This window comes from Helianthus annuus, chromosome 2 (genome assembly GCF_002127325.2).
Source record: "Helianthus annuus cultivar XRQ/B chromosome 2, HanXRQr2.0-SUNRISE, whole genome shotgun sequence".
NCBI classification, from domain to species: Eukaryota; Viridiplantae; Streptophyta; class Magnoliopsida; order Asterales; family Asteraceae; genus Helianthus; species Helianthus annuus.
The window spans coordinates 127,210,559-127,233,067 of record NC_035434.2 but is presented as its reverse complement, the minus strand read 5'-3'; the positions used below and the strand labels follow the sequence as shown (position 1 = coordinate 127,233,067).

The 22,509-nt window shown below is 37.3% G+C and overlaps 1 long non-coding RNA gene across 1 annotated transcript; it reads right to left on the bottom strand.

Annotated features, from left to right (window-relative positions):
- Positions 1–13,275: 13,275 nt before the first annotated feature.
- Positions 13,276–15,204, bottom strand: LOC110921571. Its single transcript, XR_002582464.2, has 2 exons — positions 13,985–15,204; positions 13,276–13,860 (listed from the first exon to the last, which is right to left on the bottom strand). It is a non-coding gene; the product is annotated as an uncharacterized LOC110921571 (long non-coding RNA).
- Positions 15,205–22,509: the final 7,305 nt, after the last annotated feature.

The following is a 22,509-nucleotide window of genomic DNA, read 5'->3' as shown; positions in this document are numbered from 1 at the left end:
GCGAGGCTCAAGGGTGAGGATGAGAGGGATTTAGTAAATTCGGATAGGGTTTGTAACGGTGTTCTAAACTTCAGAATCATTGTAGGTAGATGATTGATGAGATAAGTAGTTGTGGTAAGAGCTTCAGGCTAGAATGTTTTTGGGACTTATGATTTGATTATGAGAGCTCGGGTCATTTCTAAAAGGATGCGATTTTTCCGTTCGGTAACACCATTTTGTTCCGGGGTATGTGAACAAGAGGTTTGATGAACCATCCCTGTTGTTTGAAAAAAAATGTTTCATGGAGGTGTTAACAAATTCTCCCCCAGTATCGGGCTGAAGAATTTTGATGTCTCGTTGAAATTGAGTTTTGATCATGGCATGAAAAATAATGAATTTATCAAACATTTCGGATTTATTTTTAAGAAATAAATCCAAGACATACAAGTGAAATCATCAACAAATAAAATAAAATATCAAAGATTGCCTGCCCCCCCCCCATTAACTGGTGCAGGACCCCATACATCAGAATGAATTAAATCAAATGGGTAATCAGCTTTAGTATTACTTGGTTTGAAGGTGTGTCTATGACTCTTGGCCAAGACACACGTTTCACAGTTTAGAGGTTCATTTGAACGAAAAAGTTTTGGAAACAAATGATGTAAATAACTAGAAGAAGGGTGTCTGAGTCTTCTATGCCATAACCATGCCTCTCTATTTGTTGTTCCATGACCCAACATTGCAGTGCCTTGCTGGGTCACTTCATTTACGTAATACAATCCTTGCTGCTCAGTGCCACGTCCAATAATTGTTCCCGTCCTAATGTCCTACAATATACAGAAAGTGGGATGCATTAGAAGCGTGCAATTCAATTCCTTCGTCACATGACTTATAGACAATAGTTGATGAGACAGGGATGATATATAAAGGCAATTCGGCAATCTCAATGTTGGTGACAATTCTATTGTACCCCCTCCTTTTACTGGCATAATCTCGCTATTTGCAGTTTGTATGTATTTTCTTTGGGGTTTGGAGGTAACACAAATATCAGAAGGATCGTATATCATGGTGTCGGCGGCAACACGATCGAAAATCCAAGGCCCGGATTTCCCATCGTTAACTGCCATATTGGCCATTCCAAGTTTTGTGTTATTTTCAATGGGTGTTTTAAGATAAATAACTTGAGGTGTAATGTAAGAAGAAAAATAAGATTGTAAGGGTAGAGATTGAAAAAGGTTAAAAGGGGCTCCCTTATCTCCATTGGTTATAACACCTGATTCAGCCACTGCCACAAATGCTCTGGTGAGATTCTATCTATCGCTACTGGTATGTAAGACCCTTGTCATTAATTAATGATTTCCTCACTATAATCAACGATTAAATGTATATTCATACTTATAGATTCATATAAAAATGTGGGTTTATTAAAACTTTTACAAAGGTTATTTGTACAATGTAATATGAATAAATTCGTCAATTAAAAACGACGATGTAAGAACGTGCGGAAGCTTGTATATTGAAAGTGTTCGGTTCCACTTCGAGCTTGATCTTCATCCGGGCACACTTGGAAATCACCTATGGTCAAAACCACGTAAATAGTTAGTTTTGACCTGTTTAATCACGTATAAACAAGTTCTAAGGCCCAACAATATAAAAGAAACAAAATTTCTAAAACAATAGGCGGTCGCGCCCCGCGAACGTTCTCAGTTCATCCTTCGCAGCCCGCGACAAGGGTCGCGCCGCGCGACCATAATGTTGATATGCCGTCGCATAGCGCGACGGTCTGATTTTCACAACATGTTTATTTTCCTTGTTGCTGCACTTGCCCAGCTACGAAAATTTACATATAACAACTTCAAACCTGCATAACTTTTGCTACACAAGTCCGTTTTGCGTGATTCTTTATCCCACGCGATCGAAATTTGATTCTCCATCCCATGGAGTTAAAATCCAACATCTGAATTCGTAATTTCTTAGATTTCAAGCTCTCGGCTTGAAATTCAAATATAACTCCTTTTGACCCGTTAGGGGCATTTTAACACTTTTAAGGTTAAATCATGCTTTTCCTTGGCTTACATCCTATCCCCACTTTAAGTATCGAATCGTCATTCATCACATTATAATCGTGGTGGATTTAGTGTAGTAACTCGTTTACTCCGAGTTTTACCCCTCGGTAATCATTTTACGGAAAATTCTCATATCAATTCATTAAACACTAAAGTTCCGTATCATTCCTTTTTACATTGATCTTAAGAATCCAATTAATAACGCTTAATTCTAAACAACCTTTGAAGGTAGTTTGCCCGGTTTATAAAACAAGGGCGTTTTGGTCAACTTAGCCCCTCATTTTGCGAAGAAGGACTTTTGCCACTTATTTGACCAAATTTGTATGTTAACTACAATCATATTTGCACGTACCTGGATCAGATCAACACACTGACTGGTTTTAATACTTTGTCTCGATATTTCGGCTAATTCATAGCAACGCTAAACCATAAGCCACTTTATCCTGTAAGCATAAGACTCGGCAAGTGCTTATTAGTCATTATTTTGTCAAATGGTATCTCATTACCATTTGGCCCGTTTGGTCTAGACGGCCAAACATTTTGAGCTTATCATTAAATGAATTTATTTAACATTCAGATTTCTTACCATTTAGTCACGTCTACTACTCCATCTCTTATGCTTTAACCCAATGTAGCTTAAGCCACTTGGGTATCGTTTTTAAGCCCCGACTTTTATCCATTTATACGTGACTAAATCACCCCTTTTTACCCATTTTTATTCGTTTAGGCTTACTAATAAAGTAGCCATTCGAAAACACCTTTTATTTATGTCACTTCATGACCAAATTACCATTTTGCCTCTTTTATCATTAAATATGGTTTTTCATCATCAGGTGTGCTCTGACCCGTATCGTTTTGGAACGGAATCATGTCTTGAATATCATCTTAATTGTATAAGAAACCTTTAGAATAAACACGTATTCTACAAAAAGTGTAAGTTCCATTTATCTCGCATCCGGTTTACGCTTCCCTTCTCATACTTGATTTATTTGACCGCTTCTTTCCCAAGCCTCCACCTAGCTCGTTTAAGCGTCAAACTATTGTCAATCATTTACAAGGCGGTTAAATTAGTTATTAACAATCACGACTATTCCACCTCACTTATTTTCTATGTCGAAGCTACTATTCGACTTCATGATTGGTTAACTTAGTTTATCAAAGTTAACTATTTTCAATCACATAGTTACAACATTAAGTGTAAATCAACATAACATTTAGAACCCTTATTACTTCATATTACGCGTAATTGACATATCATTCAAATACGCGTTTTCACTCTAAATTTCAACACTTTAGTTCCCATTTAGGCATTTTAACAAACACCTAATGTGCATAATTTGTATTCTTCTATTATCAAGTTCATGGTTATTGTTCTAACGAACTTTTAACATCAATTAACATGTTCATATCAATTTTCGCATCTACTACATCAGAATTTACTTACGAAAATTTAAATTACACTAGAACAACTATCAAATTTCTAGTGTTTAACATGTTCATACAAAAACCCACTTATCACCTTCAATGGTGATCATGAATTCACAAGAATTAGGCCTTACTTCATCATATACTTGTCTAGGGTTTACTCCTAGACACTATAATGTTCCTATTTCATCATATAACAAGCATGCAAATCATCTAATTCGGATTCTCTAGGTTTGCTCAGAAATTCAACTAGAGATTTCTCATGAAATTTACATACCTCGTGACTCCTTTTTAGTGGAGATCACTAATTCGTGCTCAGATTTTGATTTAGTTCAATTTGAGAGATTTGTGAGAGTTTAGGGTTTGGCTCCTGGTGTCGCCCCTGTTCGATCGCAGAACACACACTTCAAGTGTGTGTTTTGTTTTTGATTTTTCTTTTATTAAATAACTTTATTAAGTTATCCAAATTTAACCCCTCATGTTTGGTTTGTTATCTAGTAGGCCACATCCTACTTATTTTTAACAATATTCTCTATTATTAACTAGGTTCAATATTCCTAGTTAACTTGGTGGGTTCCGGGGGTTATAACCCGTTCCATTCTAAATCCCGTTAACTCGGGCCTCTCAAAATTTTATTTTCTCATAAACATTCCTTCTCCCCCTTTTTATTTAACATTTGATTTATTTATAAAAAAAAACTTAATATGCACCGGGTAAATTTTACCTCTAACGGTACTTTACCCGTCTTTTAGTATTAACGTGGTTTGATTACTAACCCGAAACCTTTCTCATGTACTTTATCAGCTTAGATCATTCGAACCTTAGTCTCGGTGTTCTCTTGAGCATTGCCCACACATAATACTCTTACCAGGGAAGTATGGTAATGTCTTTTTGGTTTCATAGCATATGCGTCTTTTACGTGTATGGCCTCATAGACCGATACTTTCATCTTGTATTTCTTAATCTGGTCACTTATTCGGCCGAGTTGTCATCTGATCACTTGGTTATATTTATTTTCAGCATGCTTACTTCAAGCTAATCTCAGATCGACAAGTGCTTTGTATAAGTCGTAACACTAATCTGACTTTGAAAGGTTTTACCGGCTAGACTGATTAGTCGACGTCACTTTATTCCCCGTCATTCGGGTATATCTTATTGCCAACCTGGCCTTTTGCGTGTTTTCTGATTTTCATATCTCGTAACGCACGTTACAACTTGACTGTATTCTATATCATTTTCTATATTTCTTTTCTTGTCTGTGAGCGTGTCACGTCACGTTTAAGTCTAATTCGACTTTTCTTTATCATGCTTCTTCTTTTCGGACGTATCGTCTCGCACCCATCGGTGTTAACACCCACATTCTTTGATTTACTCAATTCCGAATTCGTCTCATATTATTCAAACGTGTTAAAACGTTGTTTCTTACCAAAAATTGAATTTTTAGTTTAACGTTTTCTTTTTAGCTCATGTCAATTCCAAGGAATTTACGTCCAAGGATTTATCCCCTTCCGTTTTCATTTCGGTAATGACTTCGCTCACTTTTGTGACGTAGCACAATTTAAATAATTGTGAACTCTTTTGTCATTTTTTTGCCCGTTTAAATGTTTTAGTGAAATTTTTCACTTTTGTCAACCAGACCTTTTACAATCTCTTTGCTTTTAATCCATTTAGTTAACTTAGCGAAACCTATCGCTTTTATGCTAACTTTATCTCCCGTTATTATTTTATGCGGGAAGTTATAGCCAGTTTCCTTGTTTTAAACTATTGACCCGTAGGTTCTTTCGCTTAGCCTCGTATGCTATTTCTTTATATTTTCACATTTTCACCTTATTAAGGTGAGACCCTAACAATTCGTTTCTTTCTATTTGGGACCCGAAGGTCTTTTTGGTCACATAGACCTTAGCCTCATTTATAATCTTGTAGGTTATGATAATCCGGTAGATCATCTTTTATTCAAGTCTTTATTCAAATGTATATACATTTATATATGTAGGGTGGGGTTCGGCTACAAAGTCTATTTTTCCTACAAAGTGTACAAAGTCATAAAACAGCACAATTTCAACCATAAAACACACTCAAAACTCACAAATAACAAAGTGAAGATCACTAAAACACAATATCCAAACCCTAACATTCCATAAAAACTTCATACACACCATCGTAGAACTATGAATATAAAACACAACATGACGATCATCATAAAGCACACTAATGTTAGTCATTCGAAAATCAAAGCCTTATAATCTAAAACACAACACAAAACCCACAAATATGGCATTTTAGTAATCTTCACTTTGTTAGTTGTAGGGTTTGAGTGTGTTTTATGGCTGAAATTGTAGTGTTTTATGACTTTGTACACTTTGTAGAAAAAATGGACTTTGTAGCCAACTCCCACCCTATATATGTATATGGCATTAAGGCACCCTTTTTATGTTCCAAATCATTTATTTTCGCCTTGGTATTTCCCTTGACCTTGACCGTAGTCTAAGGCTACATTTGTTTTCTTTCGGACAAATTTTCCGACTTTATGACTTCTCATGTCATTTGTGCGTCGGTTCATCTTATGCTCACCATTATCCAGTTTACATATATTCGTATTTGATTGTTTCCCATTACCGGGCTCATTATTCTTTTGCTTTTAACGCTATTGTTATCCCGCTTGCGCTTACTCATGCCATCCGGCATTATATTATATTCGACTTGTTTGACTTATTCATGTGAAATTTTATCATTTATGGATGTCAACTTCATTCTTTGTTCGACCCGTTCAACTTTAAAATGGTTGAACATAATTTATCAAAATTTCTATTTACATCATCTTGTCGTCTTTTAGTCATGACTCAAAACCCGAGTCTTTTAACTTTCCATACGAGTTCCCGTTTCTCGGTCTACACATGTGTTTAAATCCTTACCCATCAACCGGGTGTTTTACCGAAGTCGTTATTATTGCAACCCTCCCGGTATGCATTAAGACTTCGTTTCACTTTTATATTCCGACTTTGTCCTCAAGTTTGACGTTTTACAAAAACGGCTCGTTAAGAGACATATTTGCATTCTCCGGGTTTGAGTGTAAGTACACCCCCTCCCAATGCATATCTTAATCATTTTACATGTTTGCATTCTCCGGGTTCGAGTGTAAGTACACCCCCTCCCAATGCATATCTTAATCATTTTACATGTTTACATTCTTCGGGATCGAGTGTAAGTACACCCCCTCCCAATGCATATCTTAATCATTTTACATGTTTGCATTCTCTAGGTTCGAGTGTAAGTACACCCCCTCCCAATGCATATCTTAATCACTTTACGTTAATCTTTGTCCCTTCACTCGGGCTCATTATCCTAATGTAATACGCTTTCGTCACCCAGCTGTGCGTTTACATTATTATCAAATATTTTGCTCATTTGATTCATTTGGGTACTTTTTAATTTGTCCCACTCACCCCGTCCTTACTATATCGGATGTAAGCATGTCCATCATAAAAAGTTCATGGTACCACGTGCTCACCACTTACTTGGCCATAGTAAGCGATCAATACCTGGTATACATGACCTTTTTATAATTTTCACATTACACCCCATGTAAGTAATGCCTCTATTTGTTTCTCTTAGGAATCAATATCTCGGATAGATTTTCTATTCGGGTTTTTCCAAGTTTTTTAATCTACATATGCAGCTTTCAATCTCTACATATTTGTTGCATATTACTATTTGTGCAATTAAATTTAAAATGTGCACCTGGTAATGCTTGCCCTAACGGGCTTCTCTTGCCATTAGCCTTGTTCGCGATCGTTACGCGATTTAGGTCCTTGATGAGCATACTCTTTGGACCGTTCCTCTATCAAATCCGCGATTTGTTAAACTCTCGCTATCTTCATATGCGAGTGTCCTTCAACTAAAACATTTACAACACTTAGTAATTTCGACATTAATGGATGCCCGTATTATAGTACAAGGCTTTTCTACTATACGCATCAATGCGTGTAATTTCGTTGACTATATCTACTCTATATCGTTTTTATTGGTATAACGTGTATTACACGATAACCATATGTGTTGTTCTCAACACTTTAATCATACTAAACCATTGATATACATGTACTTACCGGATTTTCGATCAAGCCTCGAACCGAACACTTTATTCTTTTAACCTTGAGCTCTGATTACCAACTTGTAAGACCCTTATCATTAATTAATGATTTCCTCACTATAATCAACGATTAAATGTATATTCACACTTACACATTCATATAAAAATGTGGGTTTATTAAAACTTTTACAAAGGTTATCTGTACAATGTAATATGAATAAATTCGTCAATTTAAAACGACGATGTAACAACGTGCGGAAGCTTGTATATTGAAAGTGTTAGGTTCCACTTCGAGCTTGATCTTCATCCGGGCACACTTGGCAATCACCTATGGTCAAAACCACGTAAATAGTTAGTTTTGACCTGTTTAATCACGTATAAACAAGTTCTATGGCCCAACAATATAAAAGAAATAAAATTTCTGAAATAATAGGCGGTCGCGCCCCGCAACAAGGGCCGCGCCGCGCGACCATAATGTTGATATGCCGTCGCGTAGCGCGACGGCCTGATTTTCACAGCAGGTTCATTTTCCTTGTTGCTGCACTTGCCCAGCTACGAAAATTTACATATAACAACTTCAAACCTGCATAACTTTTGCTACACAAGTCCGTTTTGCGTGATTCTTTATCCCACGCGATCGAAATTTGATTCTCCATCCCATGGAGTTAAAATCCAACATCTGAATTCGTAATTTCTTAGATTTCAAGCTCTCGTCTTGAAATTCAAATATAACTCCTTTTGACCCGTTAGGGGCATTTTAACACTTTTAAGGTTAAATCATGCTTTTCCTTGGCTTACATCCTATCCCCACTTTAAGTATCGAATCGTCATTCATCACATTATAATCATGGTGGAATTAGTGTAGTAACTCGTTTATTCCGAGTTTTACCCCTCGGTAATCATTTTATGGAAAATTATCATATCAGTTCATTAAACACTAAAGTTCCGTATCATTCCTTTATACATTAATATTAAGAATCCAATTAATCATAACGCTTAATTCTAAACAACCTTTGAAGGTAGTTTGCCCGGTTTATAAAACAAGGGCGTTTTGGTCAACTTAGCCCCTCATTTTGCGAGGAAGGACTTTCGCCACTTATTTGACCAAATTTGTACGTTAACTACAATCATATTTGCACGTACCTAGCTCGGATCAACACACTGACCCGTTTTAATACTTTGTCTCGATATTTCAAATTCATAACAACGCTAAACCATAAGCCACTTTATCCTGTAAGCATAAGACTCGACAAGTGCTTATTAGTCATTATTTTGTCAAATGGTATCTCATTACCATTTGACCCGTTTGTTCTAGACGACCAAACATTTTGCGCTTATCATTAAATGAATTTATTTAACATTTAGATTTCTTACCATTTAGTCACATCTACTACCCCCTCTCTTACGCGTTTAACCCAATGTAGCTTAAGCCACTTGGGTATCGTTTTTAAGCTCCGACTTTTATCCATTTATACGTGACTAAATCACCCCTTTTTATTTGTTTAGGCTTAATTATAAAGTAGCCATTCGAAAATACCTTTTATTTATGTCACTTCATGACCAAATTACCATTTTGCCTCTTTTATCATTAAATATGGTTTTTCATCATCAGGTGTGCTCCGACCCGTATCGTTTCGGAATGGAATCATGTCTTGAATATCATCTTAATTGTATAAGAAACTTTTAGAATAAACACGTATTCTACAAAAACTGTAAGTTCTACTTATCTCGCATCCGGTTTACGCTTCCCTTCTCGTACTTGATTTATTTGACCGCTTCTTTCCCAAGCCTCCACCTAGCTCATTTAAGCTTCAAACTATTGTCAATCATTTACAACGAGGTTAAATTAGTCATTAACAATCACGACTATTCCACCTCACTTATTTTCTATGTCGAAGCTACTATTCGACTTCATGATTGGTTAACTTAGTTTATCAAAGTTAACTATTTTCAATCACATAGTTTACAACATTAAGTCTAAATCAACATAACATTTAGAACCCTTATTACTTCGTATTACGCGTAATTGACATATCATTCAAATACGCGTTTTCACTCTAAATATCAACACTTTATTTATCATTTAGGCATTTTAACAAACACCTAATGTGCATAATTTGTATTCTTCTATTATCAAGTTCATGGTTATTGTTTTAACCAATTTTTAACATCAATTAACATGCTCATATCAATTTTCGCATATACTACATCAGAATTTACTTATGAAAATTTAAATTACACTAGAACAACTATCAAATTTCTAGTGTTTAACATGTTCATACAAAAACCCACTTATCACCTTCAATGGTGATCATGAATTCACAAGAATTAGGCCTTACTTCATCATATACTTGTCTAGGGTTTACTCCTAGACACTACAATGTTCCTATTTCATCATATAACAAGCATGCAAATCATCTAATTCGGATTCTCTAGGTTTGCTTAGAAATTCAACTAGAGATTTCTCATGAAATTTACATACCTCGTGACTTCTTTTTCAGTGGAGATCACTAATTCGTACTCGGATTTTGATTTTGGCTTGATTTGGACCTTCGATTTGAGAGATTTTTGAGAGTTTAGGGTTTGGCTCCTGGTGTCGCCCCTGTTCGATCGCAGAACACACACTTCAAGTGTGTGTTTTGTTTTTGATTTTTCTTTTATTAAATAACTTTATTAAGTTATCCAAATTTAACCCCTCATGTTTGGTTCGTTATTTAGTAGGCCACATCCTACTTATTTTTAACAATATTCTCTATTATTAACTAGGTTCAATATTCCTAGTTAACTTGGTGGGTTCCGGGGGTTATAACCCGTTCCATTCTAAATCCCGTTAACTCGGGCCTCTCAAAATTTTATTTTCTCGTAAACATTCCTTCTCCCCCTTTTTATTTAACATTTGATTTATTTATAAAAAAAAACTTAATATGCACCGGGTAAATTTTACCTCTAACGGTACTTTACCCGTCTTTTAGTATTAACATGGTTTGATTACCAAACCCGTTTTCGGGGTGTTACATGGTAGCCTTCGGGTTGCCCACAGCGGTAGCCGCCTCCTCTTCTTCTTTCTTCCCTTTCTTGTGACCGTCACCCCACCACTCCGGATAACCCACTAACCGGAAGCACTGCTCCTTTGTATGTTTCGTCATGTTGCAATGAGTTCACTTTAGCTTTGATTTGCCAATCCTTGTTGAAGTTCCAGATGATTTGAAGCTTGGATTCGGCCTGCGTCGCATGATGTATCCGACCCATTCTTCCTCAGTGGTGACAAGACTGGCGGCGATACCCTGTGACGGTGAAGAAATAGCCCCGAGAATATTTTGGTGAGCCGTTTCTTTCCGAACAGCGGCGTAGGGCGCCTCTGCCGTTGGTAATGGATCCCATATAAGGATCTCCCTTTTTCTGGGATCGAACTTCTGATCTAGGGCATTCAAGAATTGGAACAGTTTCTGTTCTTCCCTAATGGTGTTGTAGGCGGTAATGTTGGTGGCGCAGGTCATCGGATTTGGGTCTCGTCTTTCAATCTTACACAAGATTCCTTGCATCACAATCTAGAAATCTTCAAGTGGTATGCCGTTTTGTTTAAAATCATTAGCTTTGACGTGTAAGTCGAAAGTCTGCAACTTGTCTTTCCCACTACTATACGTGACCACCAGAGCATCCCATAGCGTTTTCGCTATTGGGAACTCGGTAAGGTTGCTGGCTAGCGAGGGTTCAATGTTTTGGATGAGCCAAGAAAACACTACCAGGTCATCTTGTTCCCATTGTTCATACTTCTCATCTGATTGGTTTGGTGGGTTTCCAGAAAGGTGATTTAGTAGGGCTTTTGATTTTTCGCCAATGGCAACATGGGTCATTCTTGGCAGAGGGCATAATTTTGGTTGTTTAGTTTAATACTGATCTGTAGGCTTTCAGATAATGTGGTTTGAGGTTTGGGTGTTAAGGCTGTTTTTTAGAAGATTGGCTATTTGGGTTGAGAGGTCATCGTTTATGACCACGTCACCGTCGTTACACATGGCGACCAGGAAAGGTAGATGATGAGCAGGTTGTGAGGATCTCTCACTGCTCTGATACCATATTTCAGAATGATAATCAGAGGGAATTGCTGACTTTTGTATTGATTTTTTTAATGAATTAAAAAGAAAGAAAAGCCTATATAAATAGACTTTTTACAAGACAACTGTAAATGGAAACAAATATTCTCGAAGGCTGAATTTCTAGAATTGTGAGCTGGCAGTGAATGCGGGCCTTTGATATATATGGAGACGATGTCAAACTGATCCATGATTTTCTCTACAATAATATTCTTTCTTTTCTAACACTTTTATCACTTTTACCCACAGTGTCTCCGGTTCGATTTTCATCCTCCGCCACCACTTTACTAGTAATGCCAAGTTCAACTCCTTGATTCCTCCTACACCTAGATTGCCTTGTTTTTTCGAAGCTACGATCTTCTCCTACATAACCCACATAGTTTTTTATTTGCGCCGCACCCGCCCCATAAGAACTTTCTTCTTATACCCTCCAACGTATTTATAACCACGACCGGTGCCTTATACAAAGATAAGTAGTAATTAGGCAAACTACCAAGTACCGCTTTCACTAAAGTTAGTCTCCCGACGAATGAGAGGAGTTTCGCTTACCATGATGCCAATCTTTTGTTAAACGTGTCTATAACTTCAATCCAATTAGCTACTCGATTCATATTGGCATCCACCTTTAGGCCTAGGTAACCGAACGGTAAGCTCCCCACCTTACACTTCAGCGTATTTGCCATATGAATCACGCCCGCCTCGCTCTTTCCAATACCATAAGTGTGACTCTTTTTTCTGATTTATCTTCAAGCCCGAAACTATATAAACGAGCCGTAAGATTCTTTATATTTTCCTCTTCCCAACTCCCCATGAACATTGCGTCATCGGCGAAGAACATGTGTGAAATATATGGTCCATCATTCGGTAATTTCACCCCCGAAAACAACTCACACACCTTGGCCTTTACCATCAACACTTGAAGAGCCTCCATAGCTACTACAAACAAAAACGAAGATAATGGGTCACCTTGTCTTAGGCTCTTTTCGTATTGAAATTCACCGGAGGGAGACCCATTAACTAAAATTGACGCCCTCCCTGAAAATAAAGTTCCCATGATCCAGTTGCGCCACCTTGCTGGAAAACCCATATAAGTTAACATAAAAATTAGAAATTTCCAATTTAGTGTATCATACGCCTTTTCTATGTCCGCCTTAAATAGAAAGATTGATTTTTTTACCCCTTTTTGCCCGGTTTACTACCTCGTTTAAAACTAGGGGACCGTCAACAATATTTCTTGAGGAATATTGTTTCGTTGTACGTGTTTCTAAGTTATTGAGGAATGGGTGCGGCACTGATTATCATAATAAACCACCTTAATTTTTTGTGTGTGTATTTTTACTTTTAAGTGCCGATGTTGTAAGGAATGTAAAAGGAATTTGGGACCAATGGCATCCTCCCATTTCCTTTTTACATCCACGTGGAAAAGGTTGGTCGAGAATTAATATTAATTTATACTTTTATTATATAACTTACCAAAATTTATGATGCGCACATAATCCATTAAATTACTATGTGGATGTTGATCTTGTGCTTTATATTGTCACTCATCATAGTAAAAACACAGGGGCTAAATGTTACTATGTCGTGATAAAGAGGGACTGAAGTTAAATATAATATAGAGGCGTCTTACCAATATGCTCGTGCATTCTGATTCGCTATTAGAAACAGGTTTACACTTTTTAGTGTAATTGATATAACATCATTACAAAATCCTAAATTAATCATAATCACTACCTTCCTAAAATAAAAACACAATATTGCAGTGACATTTCATTCATCTAAAACTCGACTCAGTCTAAGCCCTATCGGTACTGGAACATTGAATCTAAACTTCCCATTCTTTCCTTTCTCCAACAATGGGATCATAACATGAAGCTCTCTGCTTGTTAGTTGACCTTCCGCGCCTAGACTGTCATACGATAACAAGGGAATGTTACATCTGAAGTTAACTCTCTTCTTCCGTCCAACTACCACACCTGTGCCCATCAACATCAATCCACCGACCTTCACAGATGGTTTTTTTTTTTTTTTTTTTTTTTTTTTTTTTTTTGTGAAAAGATAATCACAAAGCCTAACGTGAACTGCAAAACTACCATTTTAAATTTTTCTGAGTTGTCATCCTCTCAATCACTGTAGAGTTTTTCGACGCCCTCTAAAACGGTGTCGATAACCTCGGGGACTCGATGTTTTTCATTCATCCGTGTAGCATCTAAGGCCAAAACGAAGGTTTTGGCAAAAAAAAAAAAAACATAATCAAACACGCTGTACCAAAACAAAATATTAGGTTCAGCTAATAAAATTATAAATTAAATTTGTACAAAGTTTATTATAACCTTCTTTCATCACTGGGTCGTAAATTGCAAGAAAGAAAAGACACCCATCCAAAATTCAGTACACAAATAAATTTCTAGTATCTCTTAAAACACAAATCTCAATATTAGCATTCAAAATAATTTACGTAAAATTTTATAAAAAAAAGAAAATGTACATTCTCCTTGAAAGCTTCTAAAAAACATTTTCACATTCTCCACTTTCAATTCTCTTCCAGTCACTTGTGGTGCAAGTTCCACAAATATGTATTTAGATACCAGCCTTGCCAACATCATGCTAGTAAAAGAAACAAAGTTAACAACTCCTAAAACACTACCTAGTAATAATAGAAAAACCAAATTACTTAAGATGTTCAACTATACACATAGATATATAAGATGAAAAAAGTCTTACCACCAAGAACGCCTGAGACCTTCAAAGATTTTTTCATGTGTGACAAGGTCCATAAATGCCTCCAAAAGCTGATTATTCATCAAATTCTAAGAGTTTGGAGCTAAAGACGAAAAGGTTTTATTGTTTACTGTAGAAATAAAACCATATCTTAGCTTGGTGTTGGGTCTAGTAAAAAGACTGATTTTTTTGTGATGTAACATGGAAATAGAAGTATTTCCACGACAGTTGAAGGCTTTTGATGATCCCTTAGCTACGTTAATGATTGATTTTCTTAAAATATTGCTACCATTGTTGTCATTAGGGCTATAAACAAGCCCAGAAGCTCGAAAGCTACTCGTTATCAGCTCGGTTAAAAGCGAATGAGCCGAGCTTTAACGATCCCGAGACCTAGCTCAAGCCTAAATTAGAGCTCATTTAGTTATCGAGCTTGAGCTCGAGCCTGAAATACAAAACTTGTTTACGAGCCCAAACAAAAATTTATTTATTTTTTATATAATATAATAATAATGATTATAACATTGGCGAGCCGAGCTCGAGCCGAGCTTTGGCGCGTTTAAACGATATTGAAGCGAGCTCAAGCCGAGCTTTTATCTCATTTGAGGTTGTTCTTAAAATAGCTCGATCCGAGTCGAGTCGATCTTGAGCTTTGGGTTTCATTTGCGAACCGAGCTCGAGCTCAAATAAGTAGGCTCGAACAGAGGCGAGCTCGACCTTCATAAAAACATGACGAGCCGAGCTCGAGCCCAGTCGAGCTCAGGCTCGACCCGACTCGTTTATACCCCTAGTTGCCATTGTTGATTGAAATGAAAGCTCAGGGTTTTGTAGAGAGAGAAAGAGATGTGGGTGGAGAAAGATGATGAGAAAGTGTGCTTATTTATAGAATGAATATTTACAGATTTCGTCCGCCAACAATACACGATTTACGATAGTTGACATGTTCTAGAATACTCCTTAGTAAAATTAATGTGAATTAAAAATTACAAATAATTAGATGTTAGGGATAAGTCAAGAAAGGGTATTGTACAAGAGGAAAGAAGTGTACGAAGTGAAGGAGAGAAGTTTGGCCTTTGATTCGCAAGATCAATGGTTGAGATTAAGTGGTCCCAAATATAGAATTCACATGACTAAAAACAACGGAACAAGTGGAGGAAAAGAGTAAAATAGTAAAATCCAATATTGTTGACTTATAAACCCACTTCCCCCTTGATTTTCAAATGGCTATAACTTTTTCATACGGTGATATTTTTTTTTATAAAAATTACACTGTATTAACGAGCATTTCATTTTCTTTAATTCGAGCAACTTATTGATATATTTTTCTTAAAAAAATGCAACATTTTGAATACCCATTATGTGATTACGTGATTTTGAATACCCGGTAAGTAAGTGACTACGTGATTTTGAATATCCATTATGTGATTACTTGATTTCATTATACTATTTTATGTGAAACCCCACTAAATGATTACCTAATTACGTAACAATAGTTGACTATGTATTATTAAATGACTACATGATTTTAAATACCCATTTCGTGATTACGTGATTTCATTATACTCAATTCTAAAACCCAATTAACAAGTCCAAGTGACTAATAAACAAAATTATAACCCAATTGGCAATTGTGGGAAACAAAACGTCACTTGGGAAACATTCACGTTCATGGTTGTTCATCATCTCACATCGACTGAATTGAAGACTTGGGCCTGGGGATTCAATTTCATCCATCATCATCATCATCGCAGTCGCAGCAGAGGAGGAGTTTAGAGTAAATTATTTTTTATGTATTGTTGATCAAGCTATTTTTTTCACTTGAAACAAAATTTGAACAATATCAAAATTCAAAAAAAATATTTGAGTTTTTGTTTCCTAAAAAGTTGAAGACTCTTGATGAACCCAAGCTTAAGGCGTGTTGTTATCGCCTTCAAGATGCATTGAAGTACGAAGGAGAGTCCGATATTGATGCTAAAGAATTGTATATGGAGTTGAAGTTGATTGATACATTTTTACCGAGACACGTTGACAATCCTTTTGACGTTTTAGACTATATCTTCCAGCGCAATACTACTTATCCTAATGCTATAAATGCATATAAAGTGTTGTTGACGATTCCGGTAACCGTGGCATCGGCAGTAAGAAGTTTCTCAAAGTTGAAGTTCTTGAATACCTATTTACGTTCTACAATGTCACAATAAAGGCTAAACGGGTTGGCGACAATATCTATTGAAAGTGAAATATTAGATACTATGGATTACAAAGAGTTGATCGAGAGCTTTGCTTCAAAAAACGCTAGGAGAACCACATTGTTCGCTTAGTAAGTAGGTTCGATACTTGCCAATGACCTTTAACTCAAGTGGTAGGAGGACTTGAGTTATTCTTTGAAGACTCAAGTTCAATTCCCATTTGGTGCAAAAAAGGAGTGAGGCACTGGTGGGTAGTGATAGGAGACCCAGGGAAACCTGGGTGCGATCCTTGAGCCAAACAGGTTTTACTGGTAATTTACCGTCATGCCTACGGGCGGGTGGGTTACCGGGTTTTTTCTGGAATTGGTGGTGGACCACTCGGGTTACTCTCGGAGTACTCCGTTTGTCCAGTAGGTGCCCCGAGAGTGCTCGGGATTGATTTGTTGGCCGTTCAAAAAAAAAAAAGTAGGTTCGATACTTTGATCATTTTTGCTACACTATTTTTGTTAATTTGTTTTATCTATTTCATAATAATTATCGTAGTATTATAGGTTTTTAGTATTTATATATTTGATTGAGTGATTGATGAGTTTATATTATATGAATATTTGTGAATAGGGTCCAAATTTTTTATCTCGAACAGGGCCAATTTTTTTATGATTTTCGAAGACCGTCCTGGAGCTCAGCTCGATTCGAGCTTTGTTTCTAAAGCTCGAGTTCGGCTTGTGTGTAATTTTTAATCTCCCCGAGCATGTCACGTTTATTATTTACTTACAGACGTGATTAAGCTCGGCTCAGGGGTCAAGCCGCTGCCACTGCTGCCAAGTCCGATAACTAATAAACGGTTGTTATGGATGCTTTTAGTTTTGTTATCCTTGGTTCTATTACCTCTATTGGTAGCTGTTTCAGTTTATTTGTTACTCTTATGTTTGTTCTCATACATTTGTTCGTTTTGGAGTAAGATACTGATTATTAAACATTTTGTTGGGCTTGTGGTATTGATGTTAATTTGTTTGGAGTGAAAGTCTTTATGCAATGTTGTTTTTAAAAAATGTGAGTTAATTCAGGTTTCGTAAAATTGAAAGTTAATGATTAGCAATGTTTACAAACTTATAAGAAATAAACGTGTACAACAGTCTGTTAGTGTAATTTACCTTCTTTTTTTATAGATTATAATAATACTATTTAAAAGCGACCTGTTCTGACCTGAACATATTATGGTTGGAACCCGTTTTAACCCGATTATATTTTCGTAAAACCCGTTTTGACCCAAACCAGGTTGGACTAGTTTTAAATTTGACCCGAACATATTCTGGTTAGAACCCGTTTTAACCCGAACATATTTTGGTTAGACCTGTTTTGACCCGAACCTAGTTGGACTAGTTTTAAATGTGACCTGAACATATTTTGCTTAGAACCAGTTTTAACCCAAACATATTTTGGTTAAAACCCGTTTTTGACCCGAACAAGGTTGGACTAGTTTTAAATGTGACCCAAACATATTCCGGTTATTATTATTTTTTAATTTTTTAATTTTTTGTACTTTTTACATTTTTTATAAACTTATGGAGTTAAATGTCATTTTAGTCCCTGTGGCTTGGGCCATTTTGTCAGTTTAGTTCAAAGGTTTCATTTTTCGCCTGTGGGTCCAAAAAGGTTTCACAACTGCCATTTTAGTCCACTTGGTTAACTTCATCCATTTTTTCCGTTAACGAGAAGGGCAATTCGGTCATTTTATATGTAATTTTGTTAACTAGAAGGGCATTTCATGCATATAAAATGACCGAATTGCCACTCTCATTAACAGAAATAATGGATGAAGTTAACCCAGTAGACTAAATTGGCAACAGTAAAATATTTTTGGATCCACAGGCGAAAAATGAAACCTTTGGACTAAACTGGCAAAACGAACCAAACCACAGGGACTAAAATGGCATTTAACTCTAAATTTATGCATATATAAAAAAAAATTGTTTACTTTTTTTATTTTTTTTTTAATTTTATATTTTTTTATATTTATATTGATATATATTTTTTTGTTTTTAATTGGTTTTTTCATCTCATCCTAACCCAAACTCATTTTGATCCAAACTCATCCCGATCCAAACTTATCCTAACCTTTTCTTTGGTATACCTATACTAATCCAAACCCATCCAGACTCATCACCTAAACTATAACAACCCTCCTGAATATTTTCGACACCCTAAATATAATTAAAATATCCCAATATGTTCTAAAATACACCCCATACGCGAAAATGGCCCCGAATACCTTTATTTTTAGTAGAATTAAATAAAAACGAAATTTGAGGAGCTGTCGCGGGGCGCGTAGCCCTTGGCTACTTCCTACGCGGGGCGCGACAGCCAGTCGTCGAGACGCAGCCCTGAGCTGCCACATGGCAGCAACGTGTTGGACCTATACTCGTGACCGGACAAGGCTACTACCTAGGCACCCTATGTCGCGGGCCGCGTAAGACTCCCTCTAAGTCTACGCGGGCCGCGAGGGACCCCAAATCTGCTCCTATAAATTGGGAGCTCAGGCCTTCAGTTCCGATCGTTCATTTCCTTTTTCTCTCTCTCGAATTCTCACATAGCTAAAGTGCTTTTCGGATATAATACCCCCTAATTAACGAAGTTCTGCCCCGTTGTAAGTATCATAACCCCGGTTACATACTAGATACGCTGCCCGATTGGTCCAGGATTCCGTAACGGCTGTCGTGGTTCTGCCCGACGTAGTCGTTGGAATGTCGTCTCGGGGAGGGTATTACTAATGTAAATTTTGGGTTATTATACTAACGTGTGTGCATTTGTGTAAATTATAGATAATCACCAGGAAACTCTTACAGAAAACCTAAGACAGCAATGTGGTAATCTCCTTTTTGCAAACTGTTTTTACAAAACCTCACACAATTAATAATATATTAAACAGTTATTGAGTATTTGTATTCTACAATTATCATCGGTATGTTGGGGTTTTGTATACAAAATTTGTTACTACCTTACGAGGAGTAACACGACCACAAGTCGGGTTGACAGTACCGTGGGTGGTAACTGAATAGATGGAAACAAATGTAATTGTGTAACCGCCCTCAATAATGTACAATGGTTTTTATTAAACTTGATTAAACTGAGATTTACTCACCAATATTTCCCACTGACAAAATGTTTTTAAACGCGCTTCAGGTAACAAAATGTGAAAGCCAAATAGAAGCCAGCTAGACAGCACTGAAGGCTTGGAAAAGTGGCTATAAAGTTACCTAAAATAAAGAGATGTTTTATTTAAATTTTATCCCTATGAAAATGTGTGCACTTGAAACTCGGGATTTTCCCATATGTTTAATATTATAAAAGCGTGGTATTTTACTCTGATAAAATCTTTCCTAACTACGGTCCTGATGTAAATTCCGCTGTCAAAATGACCAACACCGATTCCACCAAAACTAGCCGCGGCCGCCCGTTCCCAGGTTGCTAGGGGACGGGGGTTGCGACAGAAGATGGTATCAGAGCTAAGCCACTGATTTAGCCACAAAAGTGTTCTGCTGACACCAAAAAGTTATCTAAAGTGTTAGGAAATTTTCAACGGAACTACGTGCATATTTGTATTTTATTGTTATGTGTTATTTGACTATTTGTTAGTTTACGGTATGAGCGACTAAGGACCTTCCGACGCGTATCGTCAGTTGTCCAGCTCGCCTAGAAGCGAAGGCACCTCTCCACAGCCTGCCCTCTTAGGGTATTCAGCTGATAACGAAGATGGGATATTCGTGTTTAAGGCTCAGTCTGAAGAGTCATTCACTCCTAAAAAGAGAGGATGGTTCTGTAGGGGAGCGCATGAACGTAGGAAACGAATGAAAAAGTTACAACAACAGCGAGCCCTAGCAGCCGCTAAAAGAGAGACAGATGCCCACGCCCAGGATATGCTTAATTGGGGTTTAGCCAATTTCCATATCCTAGCAACCACAGCAGCCGATACAACAACCCTCCAAAATATTTTTCGACGCCCTAAAATATATTAAAATACCCCAATATGTCCTAAAATATACCCCGTATGTGAAAATCGAGCCCTGAATACTATACATAACTAAAAATAAATTAAAACAAAATTCTGGTGTCGCTCACCGGGCGCGTAGCCTTTGGCTACTGCTTACGCGGGCCGCGACAGCTTCGGGTCAAGGCTGCACCCGGTGCCGCCACGTGTCAAGCGTGTGTCGAAGCTACGTGTCGACGCAGCAAGGCTAGGGCCTACCCTAGCTGCCCTCGCGGGCCGCGTAGCCCTTGGCTACATCTTACGCGGGCCGCGAAAAACTTGAAATCAGCTCATATAAATTTGGATCTTCGGCAGTCAGTTTCCGTCGCTCAAAATCGAAATCTCTCTCTCAATTCTGAATAGTAGGCACTATAATCGGGTATAATACCCCCTAAATAACTAAGTTCTGCTCCTTTGTAAGTATCATAACCCCGGTTACGTATTAGATATGTTGCCCAATTGATCCAGGGTTCCGTAACGGCTGTCATGGTTCTGCCCGACGTAGTCGTTGGAATGCCGTCTCAGGGAGGGTATTACTAATGTAAATATTAAGGGTTATTATGCTAACACGTGTGCATTTGTGTAAATTATAGATAATCACCAGGAAACCCTTACAGAAAACCTAAGACAGCAATGTGAGTAATCTCCTTTTTGCAAATTGTTTTTACAAAACCCCACCTAAATTAAATTACATTAAACAGTGATGGGGTATTTGTATTCTACAATTATCGTCGGTATATTGGGGTTTTGTATACAAAATTTGTTACTACCTTGCGAGGAGTAACATGAGCACAAGTCGGGTTGACAGTACCGTGGGTGGTAATTGATTAGATGGAAACAAATGTAATTGCGCGACCGCCCTCAATACTGTACAATAGTTTTACTTAAACTTGATTAAACTGGGATTCACTCACCACTATTTCCCATTGACAAAATGTTTTTAAACGCGTTTCCGGTAACAAAATGTGAAAACCAAATAGAAGCCAGCTGGACAGCACTGAAGGCTTGGAAAAGTGGCAATAAAGTAATAGATGTTTTAGTAAATAAAATAGGGTTTATCCCTATGAAAATGTGTGTACTTAAAACTTGGGATTATTCCCACGTGTTTAATATTATGAAAGGGTGGTATTTTACTCTGATAAAATATTTCCTAACTACGGTCCTGATGTAAATTCCGCTGCCAAAATGGATAAAACACAGATACCACCCAGACTGGCCGCGGCCACCCGTTCCCGGGTTTGTTAGGGGGCGGGGTTTGCGACAGAAGGTGGTATCAGAGCTAAGCCACTAATTCAGCCACAGAAGTGTTCTGCTGACACCAAAATTCAACCTGTTAGGAAATAAATTACGGAAATACGTGCATAATTATATGTTATTGTTATGTGTTATTTGACTATTTGTTAGTTTACAGTATGAGCGACCAAGGACCATCCGACGCGTACCGTCAGTTGTCCGGTTCGCCTAGAAGCGAAGGCACCTCTTCACAGCCTGCCCTCTCAGGGTATTCTACTAACAATGAAGAAGGGATATTTGTGTTTAAGGCTCAGTCTGAAGAGCCATTCCCTCCTAAAAAGAGAGGATGGTTCAGTAGGGGAGCACATGAACGTAGGAAACGAATGAAAAAGTTGCAAGAACAGTGAGCCCTAGCAGCTATTAAGCGAGAGACAGATGCCGACGCCCAGGATATGCTTAATAGGGGTTTAGCAAATTTTCATATCCTAGCAACCACCGCTACCGATCCTAATCCAGAGCAACTGATAGCACCCCAACCATTACAGCCAATGGAAATAGAAAACAACCCTGAAAATCAAGTCGAAATGCATGATTTCAACCCAGAGGAGATACCTAGGGTACCAGTACCCAATCCCTTAGACCCAGATTATGACCCATGGTGGGTTGACAATAGGGATTATGTGCAAAGATA